The sequence below is a fragment of the Myxocyprinus asiaticus genome, chromosome 32 (assembly GCF_019703515.2).
Source record: "Myxocyprinus asiaticus isolate MX2 ecotype Aquarium Trade chromosome 32, UBuf_Myxa_2, whole genome shotgun sequence".
NCBI classification, from domain to species: Eukaryota; Metazoa; Chordata; class Actinopteri; order Cypriniformes; family Catostomidae; genus Myxocyprinus; species Myxocyprinus asiaticus.
In genome coordinates this window covers 36,244,522-36,267,663 of record NC_059375.1, presented here as the reverse complement: position 1 = coordinate 36,267,663, position 23,142 = coordinate 36,244,522, and the positions used below count along the sequence as shown (strand labels likewise).

The 23,142-nt window shown below is 38.5% G+C and overlaps 2 protein-coding genes across 2 annotated transcripts in view; both read left to right on the top strand.

The window, feature by feature from the left end:
- LOC127423650 (protein sidekick-2-like) overlaps nt 1-23,142 on the top strand; it is a 431,227-nt gene that overhangs the window by 27,052 nt on the left and 381,033 nt on the right. The window lies entirely within an intron of this gene.
- LOC127423658 (uncharacterized) overlaps nt 1-23,142 on the top strand; it is a 622,288-nt gene that overhangs the window by 524,578 nt on the left and 74,568 nt on the right. The gene's annotated exons all lie outside the window — the stretch shown is intronic.

Below are 23,142 nucleotides of genomic sequence, written 5' to 3'. Positions count from 1 at the left end.
ATAGAGAGAGAGAGAGAGAGAGAGAGAGAGAGAGAGAGAGAGAGAGAGAGAGAAAAGACAAAAGTCTAGGCAAGTTAGACTAGATGCTATACATTTTGATGTAATGGCCTTGATGCTGTCCATGTGTGACAAGAGGGGCCAATGCAGCCTTTAGTTTGGGGACCTTTTGCAGCCCTGTAATCAAAGACAAAATAAGGACATAGGTGACTGAAAGTGGAATTGGAGGGCTTCCTATTGAACAAACACAATAATGGCAAAGTAACCATTTCAAAGCAAGGTGACAGCATTTCTTAAGCAGCGGTAGAGGAACAAAAGGGGCTTGTGAACGGACGTTGATTGGAGTATTTGTCTGTGGATGTGTTGATGGCACAACCGCATACCCCACAAACAACCCTACTCATTCCCTCTTAAAGGATGGAAATAGCCTCTCTCTGCCTGTGTACTTATTAAGGTGATGACTGAATTCAAAGAGAATGTATGCTGCCTGCAAAAAGGATTGTCTTCGCAGTCTGCAATGGCACACAATCTCTCTCTCTCTTTCGATTTCACTCTGTGTCTCTCTCCTCTTTCTTTAAGATGAAAAGCCAATTTTAAATGCAAGAACAAAGCCACAGGAGTGGCCTTGGAATCTGGTTAAATCAGTACAGCTCTTTAAATCAGTAAAACATATAGAAAAGTGATATATTTAACCCTTTGAAAAAAAAAAAAAAAAAAAAAAAAATATATATATATATATATATATATATATATATATATATATATATATATATAAACAACTTCAATCAAATGGAGTAAGAAAAAATAAATATAATTAAAAAAATAAAAGATAATTTAATATATATATATATATATATATATATATATATATATATATATATATATATATATATATATATATATATATATATTTATAAAGAGGTGCTAATAATTTTTTAGGATGCTTAGATATTTTTACTGGAAAATGGACAAAAAAATAAATTATGTTTTGCCAACCTGGTCTCATAAAGTCATGTTACTATACCTACTTGTCTATTCTTGCAAAATAATTTTTATATGGTTTGTTGTACATATCACGGCAGTTTGTAGGTGAAATAAACACTAGATGTGCAACAACAACAATGATTTTTATTCACTTTCACACAAAAACACAAATAAAACTGCAAATTATCAGTTCATAAACACTTACTTTTTGCCCTGTTCCTCACACAATGCTATGTTATGACATCAAAAATATTTTACTACAGTGCGTGACTTACAATACATTTTTAACATTTTACATAACCAGCTACATTTACAAGCCCATTCAGGGTCTCACATTTGCTCTTTATGACTCTATCTGTAAGTTTAAGGTCTTAGGTTTAGGGAGGTAAGTTTTGTTGATTTAAATCTCGATAGAGCATCAACCTTAAAAACCTCATCTGTTATGAAGAACATTTAACTCACTTTTAGTGCGACACAGTGAACATTTCACCACAGACCTGCCGCAATACCTGTAATGTTTTTTTTTGCAGTTCCATACCCCATTGCCACTATAAATTGAAATAAACATGCTTAACCAATTTAGATGGAAAATGTTCTGTTCTGATGTGAACTCTAAACTGTGAAAAACAGCCAGCCAGGAATGTTTGTGTGCTAATATGTGAATAGATGTTGCTCACAGTCTTAGTTTCAACTGGTGCAGTTTTCGCCCCCTCAGTGCGTTTCTCACAACCATATCATTGCACAGCACGGCCTTGACCCTTTAACATACCACCTGCACTTAGATACTTAAAATAGCAGTTGCTGAAAGACCAAATGCCACAGTCGTTACAGACAAAAAAAAAAAAAAGCATAAAGGATGCAGACGTTTGGCTTATGTTGAAGAGAAAAGAATATGCAAGCACTTTCTTTCATAATAGACTGTCAGGTTTTAGTTATGTTTCTATTTCTCGGTGGCATGGATGTGGTTAACAGGTCCACATAATGATGGCACTGTAGACATCTTTGGCCGTTGCATTGTGTCTTGCTGTTTTTCAGTGTCTCACGCCATGAGCTTTGCGTTTTAATGACGCGCAAAGTTAAAAATAGTTCACGTATCATCGTACTGCATTCTGTTCTATTTGGTTGCATTCTGTATAGTTGCTTTTGAAAGAATGATCTAGTTCTATGTACACCATCTAATCTTCTCCAAACAGGTTTTAGCACTGGTGCTGCCCCGGATTGAAAGTCACTGTCTAAAGTGCTGATGCATTTTTTTATTTTTATTTTATTTTTTTTTTTATTTAGTTTTTTTTATTTATCGTATCTGACCACAAAGTAACGCCATAAATAAATCTATAACCATTTATATTTATGCATTTGGCAGATGCTTATCAGTTTGTGTGTTTCAATGCACCATTGTTGAACTACACCAAAATTGAGCTACAGGATTTTTTTTTTTTTTTTTTTTTTTTGGATAAAATTAAACCAATAAAACTAAATTAAAAACAAAACAAAAAAGTGTTACTGTTTTGATCGGTGTGAATTTTTTTTGAATCTGGAAAAAAATCAAGTAACATAATTATTGTGTTTTCGTGATCCATCTTTGAGTGTGTTTACATGCACAGCAATACACTGACAACTAACAAAAATAATCTTATATAAAAAAATAAATAATAAAAAACAATGTAAGAAACATGAGATTTGAAATCATTTGATTTTTTTTTTTGTTTTTTTTTTTTTTTTGCTTTTGACATCTTAAATGTAAACATGCATGGACACAACACTTGCACTCATTGGATAAACCGGTAAGAATGCCGGTAAATGTATTGAAATCAGGGAAAGGGCAAAAATCTATATGTGCTACTCAGTTTTTGCTTGAACTATTATGAATTTACCCAGATTAAGGAATGTGGTTTAAGGCATTTACATGACTTTACATGTTGTCGGCTAATTAAGCATAATCGATGTAAGATCGTGCATGTAAACACGCTCATTGCTGACATTTCCAAGTACCTGAGTACTTGGGTACTCTAGCAAATCCCTGTTCTTAACCAAAGCTACTCTAGGCCTAGCTACAAACTATGTAGCAGACAGTTGCTTTTTCTATTTAGCTAGTTGAGCGACAAGTTTGTAAACCACTTTACTCTAGCTGCCTGTGGCAGCATCTCTAATGGAGCTCCTTGGGGCGTTTCCATGCCAGTTGCCCATCAAATTCATTACAGAAAGTGACTAGCAATATTTGTACCTACTCTTCACCAGTAGTTTTCAACATACATGTCAAATCACTGAAGTAATCATTTAACAAGAGTCAAATTGGTTACATAAGACTACCTCACTCCTTACAAGAAATACAAATTACCCACTATAAACTCGTCTCCCTGCTGGCATTACTAAATAAAACAGCCGTAATCCCTGTCAGAATTCTTAAAGTTACTTTGGATTACTTCTTCAGCACTGGTAGATATTTACACTTGTTTTGACTATAAAAACTCTGCCAGTACAGTAAGACAAAATACACATGTTAAAAATACTTAATATTTAAAAACCTAAATATCTTATGCAGTGTTGTTTCTAAAACAAGATTATCAAACTGATCTTGTTTAAAGGATTTTTACAGGAAAACAATACAAAAATTATTATCAAGAATAAGATTTTTGCCCTAATATCAAAGGTCTTACTAGAAAAAAAAAGAAAAAGAAATTATGATCCAACGTGAATTTTCTTGATAAAAAAATATGATCGTGCCTGGTAACGTGCATGTAAAATGGCTAGAAATAGCATTTAGCATAAAGCTGACAATTTACACATGGTTTATTTTTATATCTTCTGCTCCAAACTTACTTCAAACACACTTATTTGTCTGTAACACATCATAAGAAAGTGTTTCAGCGCTGTTCAAATGCACTTTGGATCGCATCATTTATATGTATAAATGTTTTCCAATCTAAAGGACTAAATATTAAATGAAACAAATGACAATAAAATGCAAAATAATCTCCTCAGTAATCAAAATACTTTTTGAATGTAACTATTCTAAATACCAATGATTTGAATTGTAACTGTAGTGGAACACAGTTACTTATATTTTGTATTCTAAATATGTATTCCTGGTACATGTATTCCGTTACTCCCCAACCCTGATTATATATCACATACATATATTCAAATTTCTTTGTTTTTTCAGTTAGCCTTAAATTAGCAAGCTAATCACTTAGCCTACTATCTTAGCCAGCCTGCTGGTTAGCCTGCCAGATTCATGCTAACTGATTATGCTGCTCTTCTAGCAGACCTACAAAATACTACACACAGTCATATCAGTATTTGGCATTCCAATGATGGTATAGCTGTGGCATCTTTCAGCAAACTGCTAAAGCAAACCAGCCAAACATTGACCCTCTGGAATATAATGTGGCCTAAAGGAAATCGCAAAATATAGATCAGGTAAGAATTTTGTGTTTTCTGAATTAGATCAGGTTGAGCATCAGTTTTAATTTTTGTGTGTTTGTGCTTATTTTGGTACATGCATGCTAGGAATTAACAGATTGATACTTGAAGTATTGATACTTTCGATAAGATGTTTTTTTTTGTTTTTTTTTTAGAAGATCAATCCTTACATAAAAAAGAATACTGATCCTAAGAAAAACAGTGTATCAAAAGCTTTGATGTAAATAAAGTCTTCAAGTAGTTGTGTAAAATAATAACTACATTCATTTGGAGGGGTTTGTGTGCTGTTAATTATAAGTAAAAATAAAAAAAAAATAAAAAAAAAAAATAGATGTACTTAAAAGATTGGTAATTTTCTCTAATTGCTGTTGGTAAATGATAAACAAAGCAAAAGTCTGATCTTTGGCAGTTTAAGCCTATTAAAAAATGTTAAAAAAAATTCCTAGAGGAAAATTGTATTGCTCAAATGTTGCCCTTTCATAGTTTAGGAGACTTATAGGAGTTCTTTGATAAATCTCATTTCAACTTTGTCTCTGATGCCTTAGGAGCAAAAAAAAAAAAAAAAACACTATATAAATATATATATATAGAAAGAGAGAGAGAGAGAGAGAGAGAAAGAAAGAAAGAAAGAAAAAGAAATGAGACACAACTGATAGGAGAGTGTGTGTTTGACAGGGTTAGAAGTCAAATGGAGCGGGACATGGGTCTCTCCACTCCTTCACATCCTGCATCGCTCCCCATCAGGTATTATTTTCACCAAGTACAACTCACAAATTTGTTAACTGCCCTCTTTTTTTATATTTTTTGCAATTTTTGGTGGCATATTTGTAGATCGTTCCTTTAATACATAAATATGTGCCTGATGATTTAATGCACAACCTCTCAATAATAATTTATTTTTATCAACTTACCTTCGTATTCATGCAGATAACCCTCTGAAAACAACTTGTAACCTTTGTTGAGTTTAGGTTTAACCGTTAATGGACGATGCGGTCAAAGTCAACATATGTAAATGCAGGCAAAACTTTTAAGGACTATTAAAACACATACACCTTGGCTGTGGCCATAGTTGCGTTTACCCAACTATGACGACCCAACGACCCATACATATTCGGTTCATATTGAAATCTCTGACGTTTGAAGGTAGACGTTGGTATCTTGGCAAATGAGACACATATAAAATTATTAGGGTCTGTTTATCAGGAGACAAATCTGAGTATGACGAGACAAAAGTCTCAATTTGATGTCCATGACTTTCGAATGGAATGTTACATAATTGGCAATTTTAGAGGTATTGGCTTTGATATTGGTGATATTGACCATCACAGTCTAGTATTTGGTATCTGATCAAAATTAAAATAAGTGATATTGCCCCTTCTGTAATGTTTGCAAGTATGAGTGCATGCCTTTTTGCATTTATGTGTCTGACACACTCTCCACTAGGGATTAATTTCCCAAATACATGTGTATTTGTTCCTGTTTCCTGTGCATTGTGGTGTAAAATCATAGAAACTTGAGCCTTGTAAACTTTAGCTCAGCCATTCTTCCTTCATGTAAATGAGGCTTCCGTCAACATCCTTCCCTACCTGCCTTAGCCAGCGGCCGCTTATGAGCTCCTGCAGTCAGTGCAATAGGTGCTGCATGGAAAATAAAAAAGCACCACATTTATAACACTGGCTGATTGTGCTCTCGAAGCCTAGCTATTAATCTTGCGTTTATTTTGCCTTCTGAGTGTCAGAGGCCAGTGGTATTTGGAGTCTTGATCAGCACGCTTGCTCTCCATATCTATGCTTGTTATTTCTGTATGCGGACCACAGCCATTGATGTGCTTATTTTTCAGCTCTGCCTACACAGAACAAAGATTTTTTTGCATAGAGAGGAGAGTGTTTTGCTGAATGGGGACCATACATAGCCAGTTGTGACTGAAGGATTGTGGTTTTTGTGTTGTTAGAGTTACATAAAGCCATACTGTGCCGTAATGAAACCACAAGGGTAATTGTGTTTCAGAGGCAAGTTTGGAGTATGCCACTTCACTCAGTTTCTCTGCATCAGAGGCCATGATTCTCTAATGCATGACTGATTGTAGCATCACAAGATTCTGTGAAGAAATAGATGATATTTTGTAGTCCAGTATTGTGTTGTCACTGTTATTTACTGTTAGTCAGTACACTGCAGTTCTGCTTGTCAGTCAACTGTAAAGTGTGTAAAGGGATAGTTCACCTGACAATTAGCTAATGACTTTCTTCTAATGACAACAGAAGGAAATGTTAGGCATTAAGGTTATTTTCATATTTTTTTTTTATATTTTTTTTACATACAATGAAAATGAATGGTGAATGAAACTAAAAATTCTACTTAACATGCTTTTGTGTTTTCTAAAGGTCAAATACTTACAGTTGTGCTCAAAAGTTTGCATACCCTGGCAGAAATTGTGAAATTTTGGCATTGATTTTGAAAATATGACTGATCATGCAAAAAAAAAACAAACAAAAAAAAAACTGTCTTTTATTTAAGGATAGTGATCATATGAAGCCATATGAAAATGCCAGTCAATACTGTTCAATCACTTATTAAGAAGTGGAAAATTTGGGGATCTCTTGATACCAAGCCAAGGTCAGGTAGACGAAGAAAGATTTCAGCCACAACTGCCAGAAGAATTGTTCTAGTTACAAAGAAAAACCCACAGGTAACCTCAGGAGAAAAACAGGCTGCTCTGGAAAAAGACGGTGTGGTTGTTTCAAGGAGCACAATATGACAATACTTGAACAAAAATGAGCTGCATGGTCGAGTTGCCAGAAAGAAGCCTTTACTGCGCCAGTGCCACAAAAAAGCCCGGTTGCAATATGCCCGACAACACTTTGACACGCCTCACAGCTTCTGGCACACTGTAATTTGGAGTGACGAGACCAAAATAGAGCTTTGTGGTCACAACCATAAGCGCTATGTTTGGAGAGGGGTCAACAATGCCTATAGTGAAAAGAATACCATCCCCACTGTGAAGCATGGTGGTGGCTCACTGATGTTTTGGGGGTGTGTGAGCTCTAAAGGCACGGGGAATATTGTGAAAATTGATGGCAAGATGAATGCAGCATGTTATCAGAAAATACTGGTAGACAATTTGCATTCTTCTGCACGAAAGCTGTGCATGGGATGCTCTTGGACTTTCCAGCATGACAATGACCCTAAGCATAAGGCCAAGTTGACCCTCCAGTGGTTACAGCAGAAAAAGATGAAGGTTCTGGAGTGGCCATCACAGTCTCCTGACCTTATATCATCGAGCCTCTCTGGGGAGATCTCAAATGTGCGGTTCATGCAAGACAACCAAAGACTTTGCATGACCTGGAGGCATTTTGCCAAGAAGAATGGGCAGCTATACCACCTGCAAGAATGTGGGGCCTCATAGACAACTATTACAAAAGACTGCACGCTGTCATTAATGCTAAAGGGGGCAGTACACATTATTAAGAACTAAGGGTGTGCAGACTTTTGAACAGGGGTCATTTCATTTTTTTCTTTGTTGCCATGTTTTGTTTTATGATTGTGCCATTCTGTTATAACTTACAGTTGAATATGAATCCCATAAGAAATAAAAGAAATGTGTTTTGCCTGCTCACTCATGTTTTCTTTAAAAATGGTACATATATTACCAATTCTCCAAGGGTATGCAAACTTTTGAGCACAACTGTATCTTCACTGTTTACTGTCTGCACTTCCCGCAATTTTTCTTTGCAATGCTTTTTCTATAAATTGAATATTAACTTATATTTCTATCTGTTCATCATACAAAGTAATCTAATGGCTTCAGACGATTTGGAAAATAGTGTATGAGTCACATCGAATAATTTTACTGTGTTTTTATTATGATTTTTTTAATTGATTTATTTGTCCTTGATGGAGCTTGACAGCCCAGAGTCACTTTCACTTTCTTTATATGGCAAAAAGACATGTGAAGATAAAAATACAATTAATAATTTTTTATTTATTTATTTTTTGTTCCACGAAAAAAAAAAAAGTCATACAGGTTTGGAACCACATTACTGAGTAAATTATTATTGAATTTTCATTTTTGGGTGAACTGTCCCTTTAATATAAGCCTATTGCTGTTTTACAACACATATTGGCCAAATTAATACATTTTTATGTTCAAATCATTAATTTACTATTTTATTTATCTTTTATTTAATTATATTTAAATTTATTTATCAGAATATTACTGTGTTATCTTAAGATAAATATTGTGAGTTGATGCCAGAGTGTTTATCAAGCCATATGATGTTATTCTATGAGTAGAATTCACTCAAGGTCAGTAAAATAAGCTATTTTAACCACTCGATGATGATTTAAAGTAATGTATATGCTGTAGATAATGTTTAATTTGTCCTGATGACATTCTAAATTTATGACGCTAATGCACTAACACGCTTTACTATCAACTTTGCACCAACTCGCTAATAATTCTACACACCGGTGTGTTCATGTTGGCTGATCTTGACTGACTGAACAACGTAAACAGAATAAACCTTTTTCACACTCCGGGTTTTGGAACACGGAAGTAAACGTTTGCAGGGTAAACTTTGATAGAGGTGAATGGGAGATCACAGCAAATATTTTTTTCACTTACCCATTTGCTCCAAGGCCAAAAAAAACACACACACAAAAAATAAAAAATACTTATGTTTGAATGACTTTCCAGAAAAGCACAAAAATAGAGAGTGTTGGATTAAAACAGTAAAATGGGAGAAGATGCCAAATTTACTGTCACTGTCTCAGCAGCTGTAATAGAAACCCCCTCGCAGCTGTGGTAATTTGTTTTTAAAAACTCAGTCCAGGGTAATATAACACAAAGCACAATGTTATAAATTTACACTCAATATTTAAAAAATGTATAATCTAAAAAAAAAAAAAAAAATTCTGAGATTTAGGCTGATAAATAAGGTGGAAATGCATCATCACAGTCTGTGAAAAAGGTCTATTAGCTGTTGGCCTCAAGGTAGGTGAAGCTCCAGGTCACATCTACTGATGACGTAGAACAAAGACAGTAAGAAGTTGTTTAGCTGCCGGTAAAAAAATTTTCCTAAAAGTTTGGCCTAGCGAGCTGTTACGAACCACCGAAATGAACACAAAAACACCTTATTGTTGGCCAGTTTTTGTTCTAAATTAGATCACACCCGTTCATTCTTCGATTTTGTATGAAGTATAGTATATGGGCTTTAAAAGGTGTTATTAGTGTAGCAACAGCAAGCATGTGTTAGTTAAGGTGCAAAGTAGGGCCTGTCACCGCAAAGATGGACATAGGTCATGCGAATTGTCCGGCTATCATTGGCTAGACTTCGAATGGCTAGCAGCAAAGAAATGTAAAATGGTAAGAACTTTGAATGCTTGGGGCATTCAATGAGGCATTGGGCAACGCGGATGCAGGTCATGTTTAGAGTCTTTACTGTTGAAAATAAAATGTAATCCAAAGATGTCTAACATATTCCAATCTATATTATAGAAACTTGCACATGTGCTTAAAATATGCTTTTTAACAGTGTTTGATTTTATCTTGATGTAGTGTGCTTGCACAGTCTGTGGTGAGATTGTGTCAAGTTGTCTCAAAGTTATCAGAACTATTCAGCCTTTGCTTTTGCATTAAACATTCCAGGATAGTACTAGCCTTCAAATCTGCCTGTGTGTGTGTGTAGGTGTGTGTGTGTGTGTGTGTGTGTGTGTGTGTGTGTGTGTATGTGTGTGTGTGTGTGTGTGTGTGTGTGTGAGAGAGAGAGAGAGGATGTGCCAGTACACTGAATGTATTCACCCATGAGAAAAAGAAAGAGCAAGAAAAGGTGAGTGCGTGATTAAGGGTTTGAAAGATTGAGGGAGACAAGGCAAAAATGGCAGTCACTGAGTTTATATTTGGGAGAAATATATAAAGGATGAAGCCTGTATGTCATCTTAAATGACGAATGTTCACTCAGATTATTCAGCTAATAAAGCTGTAGCATACTGTGTTAGCCTAATGTCAGCAAACTTGGTCCTCCCGGCATGGGTCAATTGATCACTGAGCTCTTGAAGTGGGCTAACCTGCCGTGAAGGAACCCTGAAGGGCAGAGTCCCCTTTAGTCTGGAGGCAGAGGCAGTGTAGGAGGATTATTTAGCTTCAAAGTGCAGAATATGGCCTGCAGTCAAACAGGCCATTGGAGAGAGTGCTACTGTTCCTGAAGGGAGAAACGCTTGCCTGTTGAAGAACACCGTGAAGCACTTTGGTTAATATTTCTAAGCTATTGTCATTTATAATACGGATTCTCATATGAAACATTCTTCTGTGTCAGACTTTTGGCAGTTGAGGTCAAGAACTGCCCATTTAGACAGAGACTTTCTGACTAAGCGACCAACCATAGTTTTTGTTTTGTTTGTTATGTGCTTTTTAGGGGCGGGTGTATCTGAAATAGTTGATTCAACAAGAATAGTTGTGGTGTTAAAAAAATAATAATAAAAAAATAAAATAAAAAATAAAATAAAATAATTTTGTAGCATACAGCAGTGTCTGTCCCTGACCAGCTGTACAGAATACACCAAAAAATATATATATTAGAAATGTGTGTTTTTAATCAGAAGTATAACACACCAGCATCCAAAACACAACATGGGATGAGGTTTTGTTGGTCCCTAGTATTGGACATTGGTTTGCTGGTTAAACTAGTTAAGAAGTCTAACAGGGATACCAGCACACCAGCATCTCATGCTGGGGACCGGCATCCGATATACAACATTGGATGCTGGTATGCTGGTTTGCAGTATAGATTCTGGTTTATTGGTTAAACTAGTTAAAATGTCTAACAAGGATACCAACACACCATCATCTCATGCTGGGGACCAGCATCCAAAACACAACATAGGATGCTGGTTTTCTGGTTAAACTAATTAAGAAATCTATAAGGGAAAAAAGCACACCAGCATTGCATGTTGGTGACTAGCATGCAAAACACAGCATCATGGGATTCTGGTTTGCTTGTTCCCAGTATTGGATGCTGTTTTGCTGGTTAAACTAGTTAAGAAGGCTAACAGGAATACCAGCACACCATCATCCCATGCTGGGGATCAGCATCCAAAACACAACATGAGATGCTGGTTTGCTGATTCCCAGTATGGGATGCTGGTTTGCTATGTAAACGAGTTAAGAGGTCTAATGGGATACCAGCACACCAGCATCCCATGTTGAGAACCAGCATCCCAAATGCATCATGGGATGCTGGTTTGCTGGTCCCTATTATCAGGTTTTGGTTTGCTGGTTAAACTAAGAAGGATAACAGAGAAACCACCATCCAAAACACAACGTTTTGTTAATATGTGTAAGGAGGATTCCAGCACATCAGCAACTCATCCTGGGGACCAGCTTTGAAAGCTATGTTTGTCTTTTACAGAGCAGGCTTTTTACCAATAGACTGAAGTCTGGTTACGTGAGATTAGAACCAGCAATTGAGGTTTAATGATGCAAGACTAAACAGTCCCTCAGAAATCCTTAGTCCTGTTGTCTTTTAGTTGCTCTTTATATTTCTTCAGACAGAGAAAAAACAGAACTTTTGTTTAGTTCTGTAGTGATGTGCTCTGCTGACTGTTAAATTCTCTAACATGACTCATATATGCAGTTGAACTCCTGTCTGCGAAAGTTCAACTTTCACAAATTATTCACCATCCCTCCAACCTCTCCTCTCTTATTTAGCTGTCTGTCCCTGCCTCAATTTCGGTCCAGTGCTTATGATGTTAGCAGTTGAATTGGCCACGCAGATAGAGGGCTGTTTACTGTGATGAGGATGGCAGCTGCACAGATACAGCCATTAAAACTTCCAGCACAGCCTGTGACATACTTTTTTTATATATGCTTGGCCAAGCTTTAGTTAGCAGGGATGCTAATTTATTTCAGAGTTACTCTGCCACATTTAGACAATATAGCAATAACACAACTGACAACTGCACTCAGCTGGCTAATACTCATAATACAGTATAGAGTAGTTGAACTGCAGTGAAGCTACTCTGTTGAAAAAATAGTTAGCTACACAACGTTACAAACAAAAAGTAGCAATATCAAAGCTATATAACTTGCCTGTGTTTTATGTAACATCAGATAATTTATTGATCTACAGTACATTAGGATGACAACATCAAACTTGAACTCGAAATGTTCTCTAAACGCAACTAATAAAACACCATAACTTATACAGTATAGTGGTACTGAACAGAGTGATAAACAAGATTATTTAAAGATACACTACACAATTCTGGGCTCTCTATTTACAGAAAAGCAATACAGCATTTGCAACCTATTTTACTTCTGTAATATGATGTTTGAAACAGAATATGCAATGAGTAAAAATGTAGATTGGGACTTAATTTTTTTTAATGGAAATTAATTGGATTGTGAAAAGTGGGTGTTACAAACCAGAAAATAGCCAAGTGGTTGGATGGGAGGGATTGACAATTAAGAGAGATCAGTGAGTTGACATTAGCTGAAAAGGAAATTTCAGGAATTGTTTTAATAACAAACACTGATGAATCATGCATGATAAGACCAAGAAATGTAAGCGCAGCGTAGTTCTAGTGGGAAGACTAGCAGCTGTACATCATTGCACCATTAGCTAGTGTGCTAACACGGCAACCTCCACCACCCCACCGCCACCAGTTGAGTCCCGTCCTGCACGGGGGTAGGCTTCTCGCCCCTGCCTCCTATCTCCGGCAGGATCTGATGGTTCTGAGTACAACAACTTCGGACTGCCAGACGGGGCTTATGCCAAAGAGAGACATTACATTCCTGTTTTATATTCATCAAATAAATGTAATCTAAAACTTTACTAAAATCTGTGAGTCTTCCTGATTGAATGTGCATTAGGTAATAAAGTTTGCAAATGATGAACTGTTCAACTAAACGAATCCGAACGAACCCATTCTCTACAATTAATCAGTCTTTCCATTGCTACTGGAGACAGAGGGGTATACTAGGAAACTGCCTTTGATTATTGCCTCATTGTATTACATGATGGACAAGACATTGCTTGTTACTGGAAAATATACACTATTTTGAAAACAGTTGAGCAGCTGTCATGGTGCTATAAAATCTAGTTGAAGTAGTGACATTTCTTTAGTACTTGTCATTATTTACTGCCCAAAACTTTGTATAAATCCTTACACTTGCAAACCCATGTACATTCACATAACATTTTTTCCTAAAGCAATGGTCTCAGTGGGTTGGTAGCATGTTTATGAGAGGCCCAGTGGGGGTGTGAACTCCCATGCTGTCATTGTGACTAGAAAACGGCCTCCATTCCAAGGCAGCTTTAACAGTGGGTGTCTGCCATATAGCTGATGAGTGTTCACCATGTTTTCACTAAACCGCTCCTCTATGACCATGCACTCAATGAAAAGTGTATATGCAATTTACTGTAGAAGGAGCTAGAGACATCAGAGAAAGGTTCACATTATTAATAGTGCTATTTATAATAAGTGGGAGAAGTGAAATAGTGAAATGGGTATAAGAAAACCGATAGTTCCGACTCTATTCAAAGCCGTTGTAAAATGACTATAAACGCACAACTGTCACTGGACATTCTGTGCGCCAGGTTGCTATGTATTTATGGAATTTTGGTGGCTTTTATCATATTGCTGTGGGTGCCATTTCATAAAAGCAGTATTCCATGGCATGGCAAACTATATACAATCTCCTTTTGTGTTACATGGATGAAAAAAGTCATACTGAGAGTATATGATGGCAGAATGTTTATTTTTGGGTAAAATATACCTTTAATAATATCTACGAAAAAAAAAAAAATGCATTGTACAACAACTAGAATGCAGTAACCAAAGGCTATGGACAATAATGAAACAGGAAATATGGTATTATTTCTGATGATAGTACCATGGTGTTTCTATTTGTATGTGAGTGTGTGCAATGAGAGTGTACTATTTATTGTGGTGGAGTCAAGGTGTTTGTTCCTGAGCTCTCGCACCCTCCTGCTGTTCTCTGGGGGATTGAGCATGTTGGTGGTTCCAACACCTGCTGCTGTAACAGTAGATGCAGCTTTAGTGAGAGATGAGTAAAAATCTCTTGCTGAGCTGCAGGGAGAAGAAAATAATGTGTGCAGTTTCTTCCACAGTCTCAAAACTTGCATTCTGTTATACACAACCACACATCTCCCCATAAACAAGTGCAAAGATTGTAGCAAGTAACTGCAGCTAGGCTATATAGAATATTTACAATATATATGGACATGACTTTGCTTCCAAAGTATAATTAAGCAAGATTGTGAATTTTAATGTGTTTTTAATGCATCTTAAAAGGGATAGTTCACCCATAAATGAAAATTATGTCATCATTTACTCACCCTCATATTTTTGCAATCCCGCATGACTTTCTTCATTGGAACACAAAAATAAATGCTAGGCACAATGTTAGCCTCAGATTCCATTTGCTTTCATTGCATCTTTTTTTTTCATACAATGAAAGTGAATAGTGAATGAAGTTGTCACTTCCTAAAATTATGCCTAACATCTCCTTTTGTCTGTAATGGACTGGCCACCTGTCCAGGGTGTTTCCCTGCCTTCGGCCAAGACAGCTGGTATAGGCTCCAGCACTACCTGCGACCCTACATAGGACAAGTGGCCATTGAAGATGGATGGATCTCCTTTTGTGATTAATTGTGTCTCTGATTTAAACCTCAGTAGCAAAAATGGTGTTAGAGTAGGTACGTTTGATAGATTTTCGAGAATCAATTAAAATGTTTGTTTCAATTAATCAATTCAGTAGTTCGCAAGTTAATTTAATCCTGCTTAGAGGATAGTGTAAATGTGTGTGGCTTGCTGTCCTTGGCGAAGGGCTCGAGGTTTGACCTGGGCTCGAATACCAACCCCCCCCCCCCCCCCCTTTATTATTTATTAGTAAATAGATAGGAGGAGAAAGGTTAGGGATGCCGGAAGACTCAACGTCATATAGAGGTAAGCGGCTGTTTATATACGCTTACTCTGGTGATGTGATTGGTCGGATTAAATGACCTTAATCCTCCCGAACCTAGTTTATAAAACTCAATTTCAGTAGTTTGCAAGTTAATGTAATCCTGCTTAGAGGATAGTGTAAACGTGTGTGGCTTGCTGTCCTGGGCGAAGGGCTTGAGGCTCGAGGCTTGACCTGAGCTAAGATCCTTGTGTTTGAGACGAGATGAAATATATTGTGAAGTCTCTTGTGCCCCCCAAAAGAATGTAAAAAACGAGTTGCGGGGGGATGTCGCTTGCTTATCTTGTGTGAGCTGGGCAGATTTGCCAAAGAAGATAGACTCGAGTGGGGCCGCTAGCTGAGGCAGCCTCACGCTAGGGTCCACATTGGGGGATAGGAAGTTGGGAGGTATAGGATAGGAGGAGATTGGAGAGCGAATTCAGGTCTAAGCACTGAAGGGACAGTGGTGGTATCGGCCGCAGGAAAATGTGCAGGTGGGATCGTTATGCCCTAATGTGGGGGACAACCCCGCAGAAGGGCAGGGTCACCCCGGACGGAGGCATGAATCCTAACTGGCCATATTGACCTTAAGTCTCCCTCCAGGCAGCCGCTCGAGCAGGCAAGCCCAACCTGCGATCGAACGGGTGCTCTCACTGCATTCGACCGGGAGATTCCTCTGAGCTTCGAACGGGAGAGCCCATGATACAAATAAAAGTGAATAGCTCACTCAGCATTCGGAACGGGAGAACACTCGCTGTGATTTAAACAGGAGAGCCCTTGTGGATTGCGCTGGGGGAGTCAGGCCCACCTGAGCAAAGGCGTGAATTCTAGCCACTAGGGCAGGTCGCCCCAAGTATAGGAGTGGATCCTAGCTGCTCGGGATGACCTCAGCCTCTCTTCCTGGCAATGTGGGGGCCCTCACTGCATCTGAAACTGGGGAGTCCTCACTGCGCTTCGAAGGGGAGCCCATGATATGAATAAACATGAGTTAGCTCGCCCGAAGTTTGGATGTGTGGCTTGTGCTTTCCAACCCGTCACGATGGCTGGACCAGACCGTCCAACTCTGCTATGCAATTCAGTTCGCCAGGAGTCCGCCAAGGTTCAGCGCCGTCCACTTCACCTCGGTGAAGGGTGAGAATGCCGCTACCTTGCGCGCGGAAATTGCTACCCTCCTACGGAAGGGTGCGATAGAGCCTGTCCCTCCGGCCAAGATGATGAAGGGGTTTTACAGCCCTTACTTCATTGTACCAAAGAAAGGCGGTGGGTTGTGGCCAATCTTGGACCTGCGAGTACTGAACCGGGCTTTACACAGACTCCCGTTCAAGATGCTGATGCAAAAACGCATTCTAGCGAGCGTCCGGCATCAAGATTGGTTCGTGGCGGTAGACTTGAAGGACGCATACTTCCACTTCTCGATTCTACCTCGACACAGACCCTTCCTGCGGTTTCCATTCGAAGGTCGGGCGTATCAGTACAAGGTCCTCCCTTTCGGCCTGTCCTTGTCCCCTCGCGTCTTCACGATGGTCGCAGAGGCAGCCCTTGCCCCTTTAAGGGAAGTGGGCATTCGCATCCTCAACTATCTCGACGACTGGCTAATCCTAGCTCACTCTCGGGATGTGTTGTGTGCGCACAGGGACCTGGTGCTCTCGCACCTCAGCCAACTAGGGCTTCGGGTCAACTGGGAAAAGAGCAAGCTCCTCCCGGTTCAGAGCATCTCTTTTCTCGGCTTGGATTTGGACTCAGTCTCGATGACGGCGCGCCTCACGATCGAGCGGGCACAGTCGGTGCTGACCTGTTTGAAGGCATTCAGACAGAAGACAGCGGTTCCACTGAAACTGTTTCAGAGGCTCCTGGGGCATATGGCATCCTCAGTGGTGGCCACTCCGCTCGGGTTGATGCATATGAGACCGCTTCAGCACTGGCTCCAGACTCGAGTCCCGAGATGGGCATGGCACTGCGGGACACATTGCGTGGCCATCACGCCGGTCTGTCGCCACCTCTTCAGCCCTTGGATCGACCTCACATTTCTATGGGCAGGCGTTCCCCTATCCGATGGTCCGAGTCACTGCCTGGGTCTATTAGTGGGAAATGGGTGGGGCCAAATGCCGGAAGACTCGATGCCATGTAGATGTAAGTGGCTGTTTATTTACACTTACTCTGGTGATGTGATTGGTCGAATTAAATGACCTTGCTCCTCCCAAACCTAGTTTATAAAACTCCATTTCAAAACTCAAATTCAACTATTTGTTTAAGTCATCACTCAACAATGTTCACAGAAGTCTCTGCTTGCCTTTTTTAAGTATTAAAATGTAATAGTAAAAATATACTGTAAGGTAAATATATATTAAATAGGGCTGGGTATTGATTTCCTGATTCGAACCAATTTACATGCTCTTGATTTGATTCCATTCCATTTTGATTCATATGGGCATATTTCATTTAAAATGTCCATTTAGCTTACATATGTAAGAAACTCTCTCAGCCAATGCTGTTAATAATACAAGGGGCCTTCTAAATAGGTACAGTTATGAAAATATCAAAGTTAGGGTTTGTAATCCAGAGAGGCTAGCAGTTAGCAAGCTAGCTTTGAAAGCACAGAGCCCGCCCTCGCTTCAGAGTTGTCTCCAAAGCCACGCCTCCTCTCTCTATCTATACTTCATTACATTACCAAAATATATCAAAAACAAATCAAACCATGTAATTACCTGTCCAAAAGAAAAAAAGCAACCATGGTGTCATTTTTTAGACCCTTTGAGTCCCGCAGATGCCTCCAGCGTGGAAAAGCAACGGCAATGTTAATTCTGCTTTTAGCACGTTCTAGATCCAGATGTTTTTTTTTTTGTTGTAGAAGTTTCTAACATGGTCTTTCTTTTCTTGTTTCCTTTTACTGGTGGTTCAGGAGGAACATAAGGTAGCAGCGGTTCGCCTTCCATTCTCGCGCTCGCTCTGCACAGCATCAAGGAACCCGCGCTGATAACGTGTGATTGTCTGCGCGAACAAGTTGCGTGGCGGTATGCAAATATAGATTGACAGACAGGAAGGACATCCTGTCATTACATTCGGACTGAATGCAATGATTGGTCAATCATTTTTTAGTCCTGTCCCTTCCACAGAAGATATACATAATAATAATAATAATTATATATATATATATATATATATATATATATATATATATATATATATATATATATAATTATTATTATTATTATTATTTTTTTACATTTAGACCACATTTATTTAGACCACATTTACATTTTTTTTTTTTTTTTACATTTTAAATTATTGATTGCTATCAGGATGTGAAGAGACTTTCTCCAGTATAACAAAAAATATTTCTGGAAAAGATTGCACACCCTAGCTTTAATTTTACTAATTTAATTTATCATTAGTTTTGTGTCATTTTGGTAACATTTGAGCTTTTTTAAAAAGGTACAAATCCATGTATTCCATCAATAAATATGATATCTTGCAATTGCATATGTTATTTTGTATATTTATATTGTATTGAATATTTTAAACTAAATTCTTATAAATATTTGAAATCTACTTGGCTATAATGGCTGTTTGGTTGAAATTATGGTTCCTCTGATTGAAAAGGAAACCCACCCTATTATGCCATTTCAGAGCAAATACATAAATAAATATGTAAATACCAAGATATATATTGAAAATTGTTAAAAAGCTGATAATATATTGGTCAGCAATGCATGTGTCCACACAACAATCAAAACTTCTGTACAAGTGAACACAATGTGCAGTAGACGCTTTCTGTGGAAGTGCTAATCTGTAGTGACAGGGTTGCTAATGCAGAGAGAGACTGCTGCTAACACTCATTAACCACAAGAATGAGCCAAAGTGTGTGTGTGTGTGTGTGTGTGTGTGTGTGTGTGTGCCGCTCTGAGGGCTTGTGAAAGAGTCTGTGATGAGCACAGATAAGTGTTCTCCCAACGCTGAAGGACGCAATGAGGTAATCTTGTGTCAGATAGGAACTACACCTGCTGTGAAGTGCTCTAGATGTGTGTCTGTGTGTATTAGGTTTTGTAATCTGTGAGGACCAAATGTAATGACAAAGATAGTAAAACAATAATGTTTCTGTAATTATTTACTAACCCTCATGTTGTTCCAAACCTGTGTGCTGTTATTTATTTATTTTTCTGTGGAATGCAAACGTAGATATTTTTGATGAGCTTTTACATACATCTTGCCATACAATGACAGTTCAAAGAGATTGAATCAGTACAAGCTCCAAAAAGGACAACCACCCCCATCCCCCCTCCTATTTAAAATATCATAAAGTTGCCCATGTGACTTGTGCGCACATTCCAAGTCTTTTGAAGCCATGCATACATGCATACATGCATTTGTGTGAGGAACAGACGGAAATTTAGGTAATTGTTCACTGAAATTCACTGTGTATTCCTTTCGGAAAAAAATGAAAACTCACAAGCATACTAACTAAATTTGTCCTTGTCTTCACACTGTACGCAAATTTACTTTTCACATCCCTACCTTCCTCTTATTCAATCCTTAGGGCTTGAGCATAGATTTCCATTACTGCTCTGCTGTCGGGCAGTGTAAGAGCTTCTCGAGCATGCTGTGAAGATTAGCAAACATTCTGCATGATGGGGAATAGGATAAAGCTCAGGAAAGATCACAGAACACCCTCATTTTATCTAATCGTATCTTTATCTCTTTCCTTTACTCACCCCTCATGCTTATTTCCTCTTCTGTGCCCTGTCCATGTTCCAAAAGACAGAGGTGAGAACACACACATTACACAGTCCATTCTGTTGCAGATACTGTATCACTATACAGTATATATTTTTCCAGAAGTGCATCATGGGATATGTTAGGACTAAACAATTAATACAAAATAAAACAATACAAATAAAAATTGCGCTCTGAGTGCGATTATCAAACCGCAAGGGCTGTGATTTAATTAAATAAATAAATAGTCTGCACACGCTGCTCTTGCACATTCACCGTAAAACAAACTTCTTTCCTTTTCTACTGTACATATAAAGTACTTGCATCTCAATTGTCTTTTCTGTCTTATGGAAGTCACCATGGAAGGCATTATTGTGAGAATAGGAAAGGGACTTCATTTAGCTTCTTACACTATTTGATCCACTCCTGTAAGCTGTATAAACAGGACAAGTCAATAGTCACATTTCTTAGAAAATCCCTAACACTGAATGTAGCCAAACTTCTTATTTGTATGTATATACTGTATATTGTCCTCTTCAGTGTGTGTGTGTGTGTGTGTGTGTGTGCGTGCGCACACGTGCGTGCGTGTGTGTGTTTGTGTCTCAGTGCGTCTGTTTTGTTTGCCCCATGATGCCTCATAAATTCTCCACAGCGTGACTTAATAGCACCAGTGATGGCTGCCGTTGGCCCTTGGGGACCTTAGTGTTACCTTAATTAAGATCTGCATTAAACTGGGGCCTCTGTTAAATCACCAAGCAAAATCCAGGGCCCCGAGGCCAGCTCTGACCATTAGAGGACTGTGAAAGCAGCTCATTTCTGTGTTTACTCATTAGTTTTTGGGTTGTGCAGCCCAGTGGTCATTTGTTAGGCAGGGGGAAAATGATAGTAGCGCTTGGGTGCATGTTATGGCGGCAGCTCCAATACTCAAAAGCTCTGTTCAAAAAACTGGTTTACTTTCGGTTATGAATACAGGCATAGGGCCTTAGGATTTTTCCATATGGTAACCTGATGCTGATAAAAGAAATATTGAAAATCAGGGAGTGTCTTCTGTTATTATTACTCACCTTCAAGTTTTTTAAAAACCTGTGGAATGTTTTCTTCCATGGTTTAGAGCATCTCAGAAATTTTGCTAATGTTTTCCTTTGGTGTTCTTCGGTAGAAAGAAAATCAAATGGGTTTGGAACAACATATGGGTGAGTAAGTGATGACCAAATATACATTTTTGGGTGAACAATCCTTTTAAAGCCAATAAAATGGACTAATCAATTGCACTGAAAGAAGAATCGATAATCATTGTCTCCAGCTGTTAGCCCACATCCAGGTTCACAACCAAGAGGAAAGAATACTGCTGGCAGTACAGAATGCTGTGCACTTTGGTGTAGGAACCAAATTAATAGTGTTGCCCTTTAATGGCCATGAAAAGAACTGATTATATTTGGCACTGTTTGATGGTGTCACTTGCCTTTCCAGCAGTTGACACAGGTGTACGTTACCTGAGGATGCTTAGCCAATATAGTTTTTTTAAAAGGTAAAGAAAAGTTGTTTTTGTTTTGATCATTTCATTTGAAAAAAAGAACACTTATGTGAGAATGCTGTTGGTAGACTACAGCTCAGCATTCAACACCATAGTGCCCTTCAAGCTTGATGAGAAACTCCGGGCTCTGGGCTTAAACAGCTCGCTGTGCAGCTGGATCCTGGACTTCCTGTCAAGCAGACGCCAGGTGGTTAGAATAGACAGCAACATCTCCTCATCACTGACCCTCAACACTGGAGCCCCACAGGGCTGTGTTCTCAGCCCACTCTTGTATTCCTTGTACACACATGACTGTGTGGCAACACACAGCTCCAATGCCATCATTAAGTTTGCTGATGACATGACGGTGATAGGTCTGATCACTGACAATGATGAAACAGCCTACAGAGAGGAGGTGCACACTCTGACACACTGGTGTCAGGAGCACAACCTCTCCCTCAACGTCAGTAAGACAAAGGAGCTTGTGGTGGACTTCAGAAGAAAAGACAGAGAACACAGTCCCATCACCATCAATGGAGCAACGGTGGAGAAAGTCAGCAGCAACTCACATGGTCCATCCACACTGAAGTCGTTGTGAAGAAGGCTCATCAGTGCCTCTTCTTCCTGAGATGGCTGAGGAAGTTTGGAATGAACCGCCACATCCTCACACGGTTCTACACCTGCACTGTAGAGAGCATCCTGACTGGCTGTATCTCCGCCTGGTACGGCAATAGCACCACCCACAACCGCAAAGCACTGCAAAGGGTGGTGCGAACTGCCAGACACATCATCGGAGGTAAGCTTCCCTCCCTCCAGGACATATATACCAGGCGGTGTGTGAAAAAAGCTCGGAGGATCATCAGAGACTCCAGCCACCCGAGCCATGGGCTGTTCTCACTGCTACCATTATGCAGGTGGTATCGCGGCATCAGGACCCGCACCAGCCGACTCCATGATAGCTTCTTCCCCCAAGCAATCAGACTTTTGAACTCTTGGTCTCCCACAATCAAAATACATCAGCACTGCACTTTATTACTCTTACTCTTATATCTCACACCGGACTGTCATAAATTATATATTATTATATTATATTCTCTCTTAACAACTTACTATCAACCGACAGCCTGAATGTCAATACAGTACAATACAACCTACTGTACATTCTATATATACTATATATACTTTTTTATTGAATAATGTGTATCTATATTGTGTGTATTGTATACTGTACAGTGTATGTTATTATTTGTATATTGTTGTGTGTAATTATGTGTATATTAGATGTTTAAATTGTGTTGTGTTAATCTGATGTTTATTGTAAATTGGTATATGTCTCATCACTGTCACGACTGCTATGTTGCTCGGAACTGCACCCAAGAATTTCACACACTATTGCACTTGTGTATATGGTTGTGTGACAATAAAAGTGATTTGATTTGATTTGATTTGATTCATTTTTTTCATATGGAATACCATGGTATATCCTTTCCTTATTACTTCGATAATTTAAGCGCTTCTCTCATGTACTCTGATGCACTCACTAGTTTATTATACA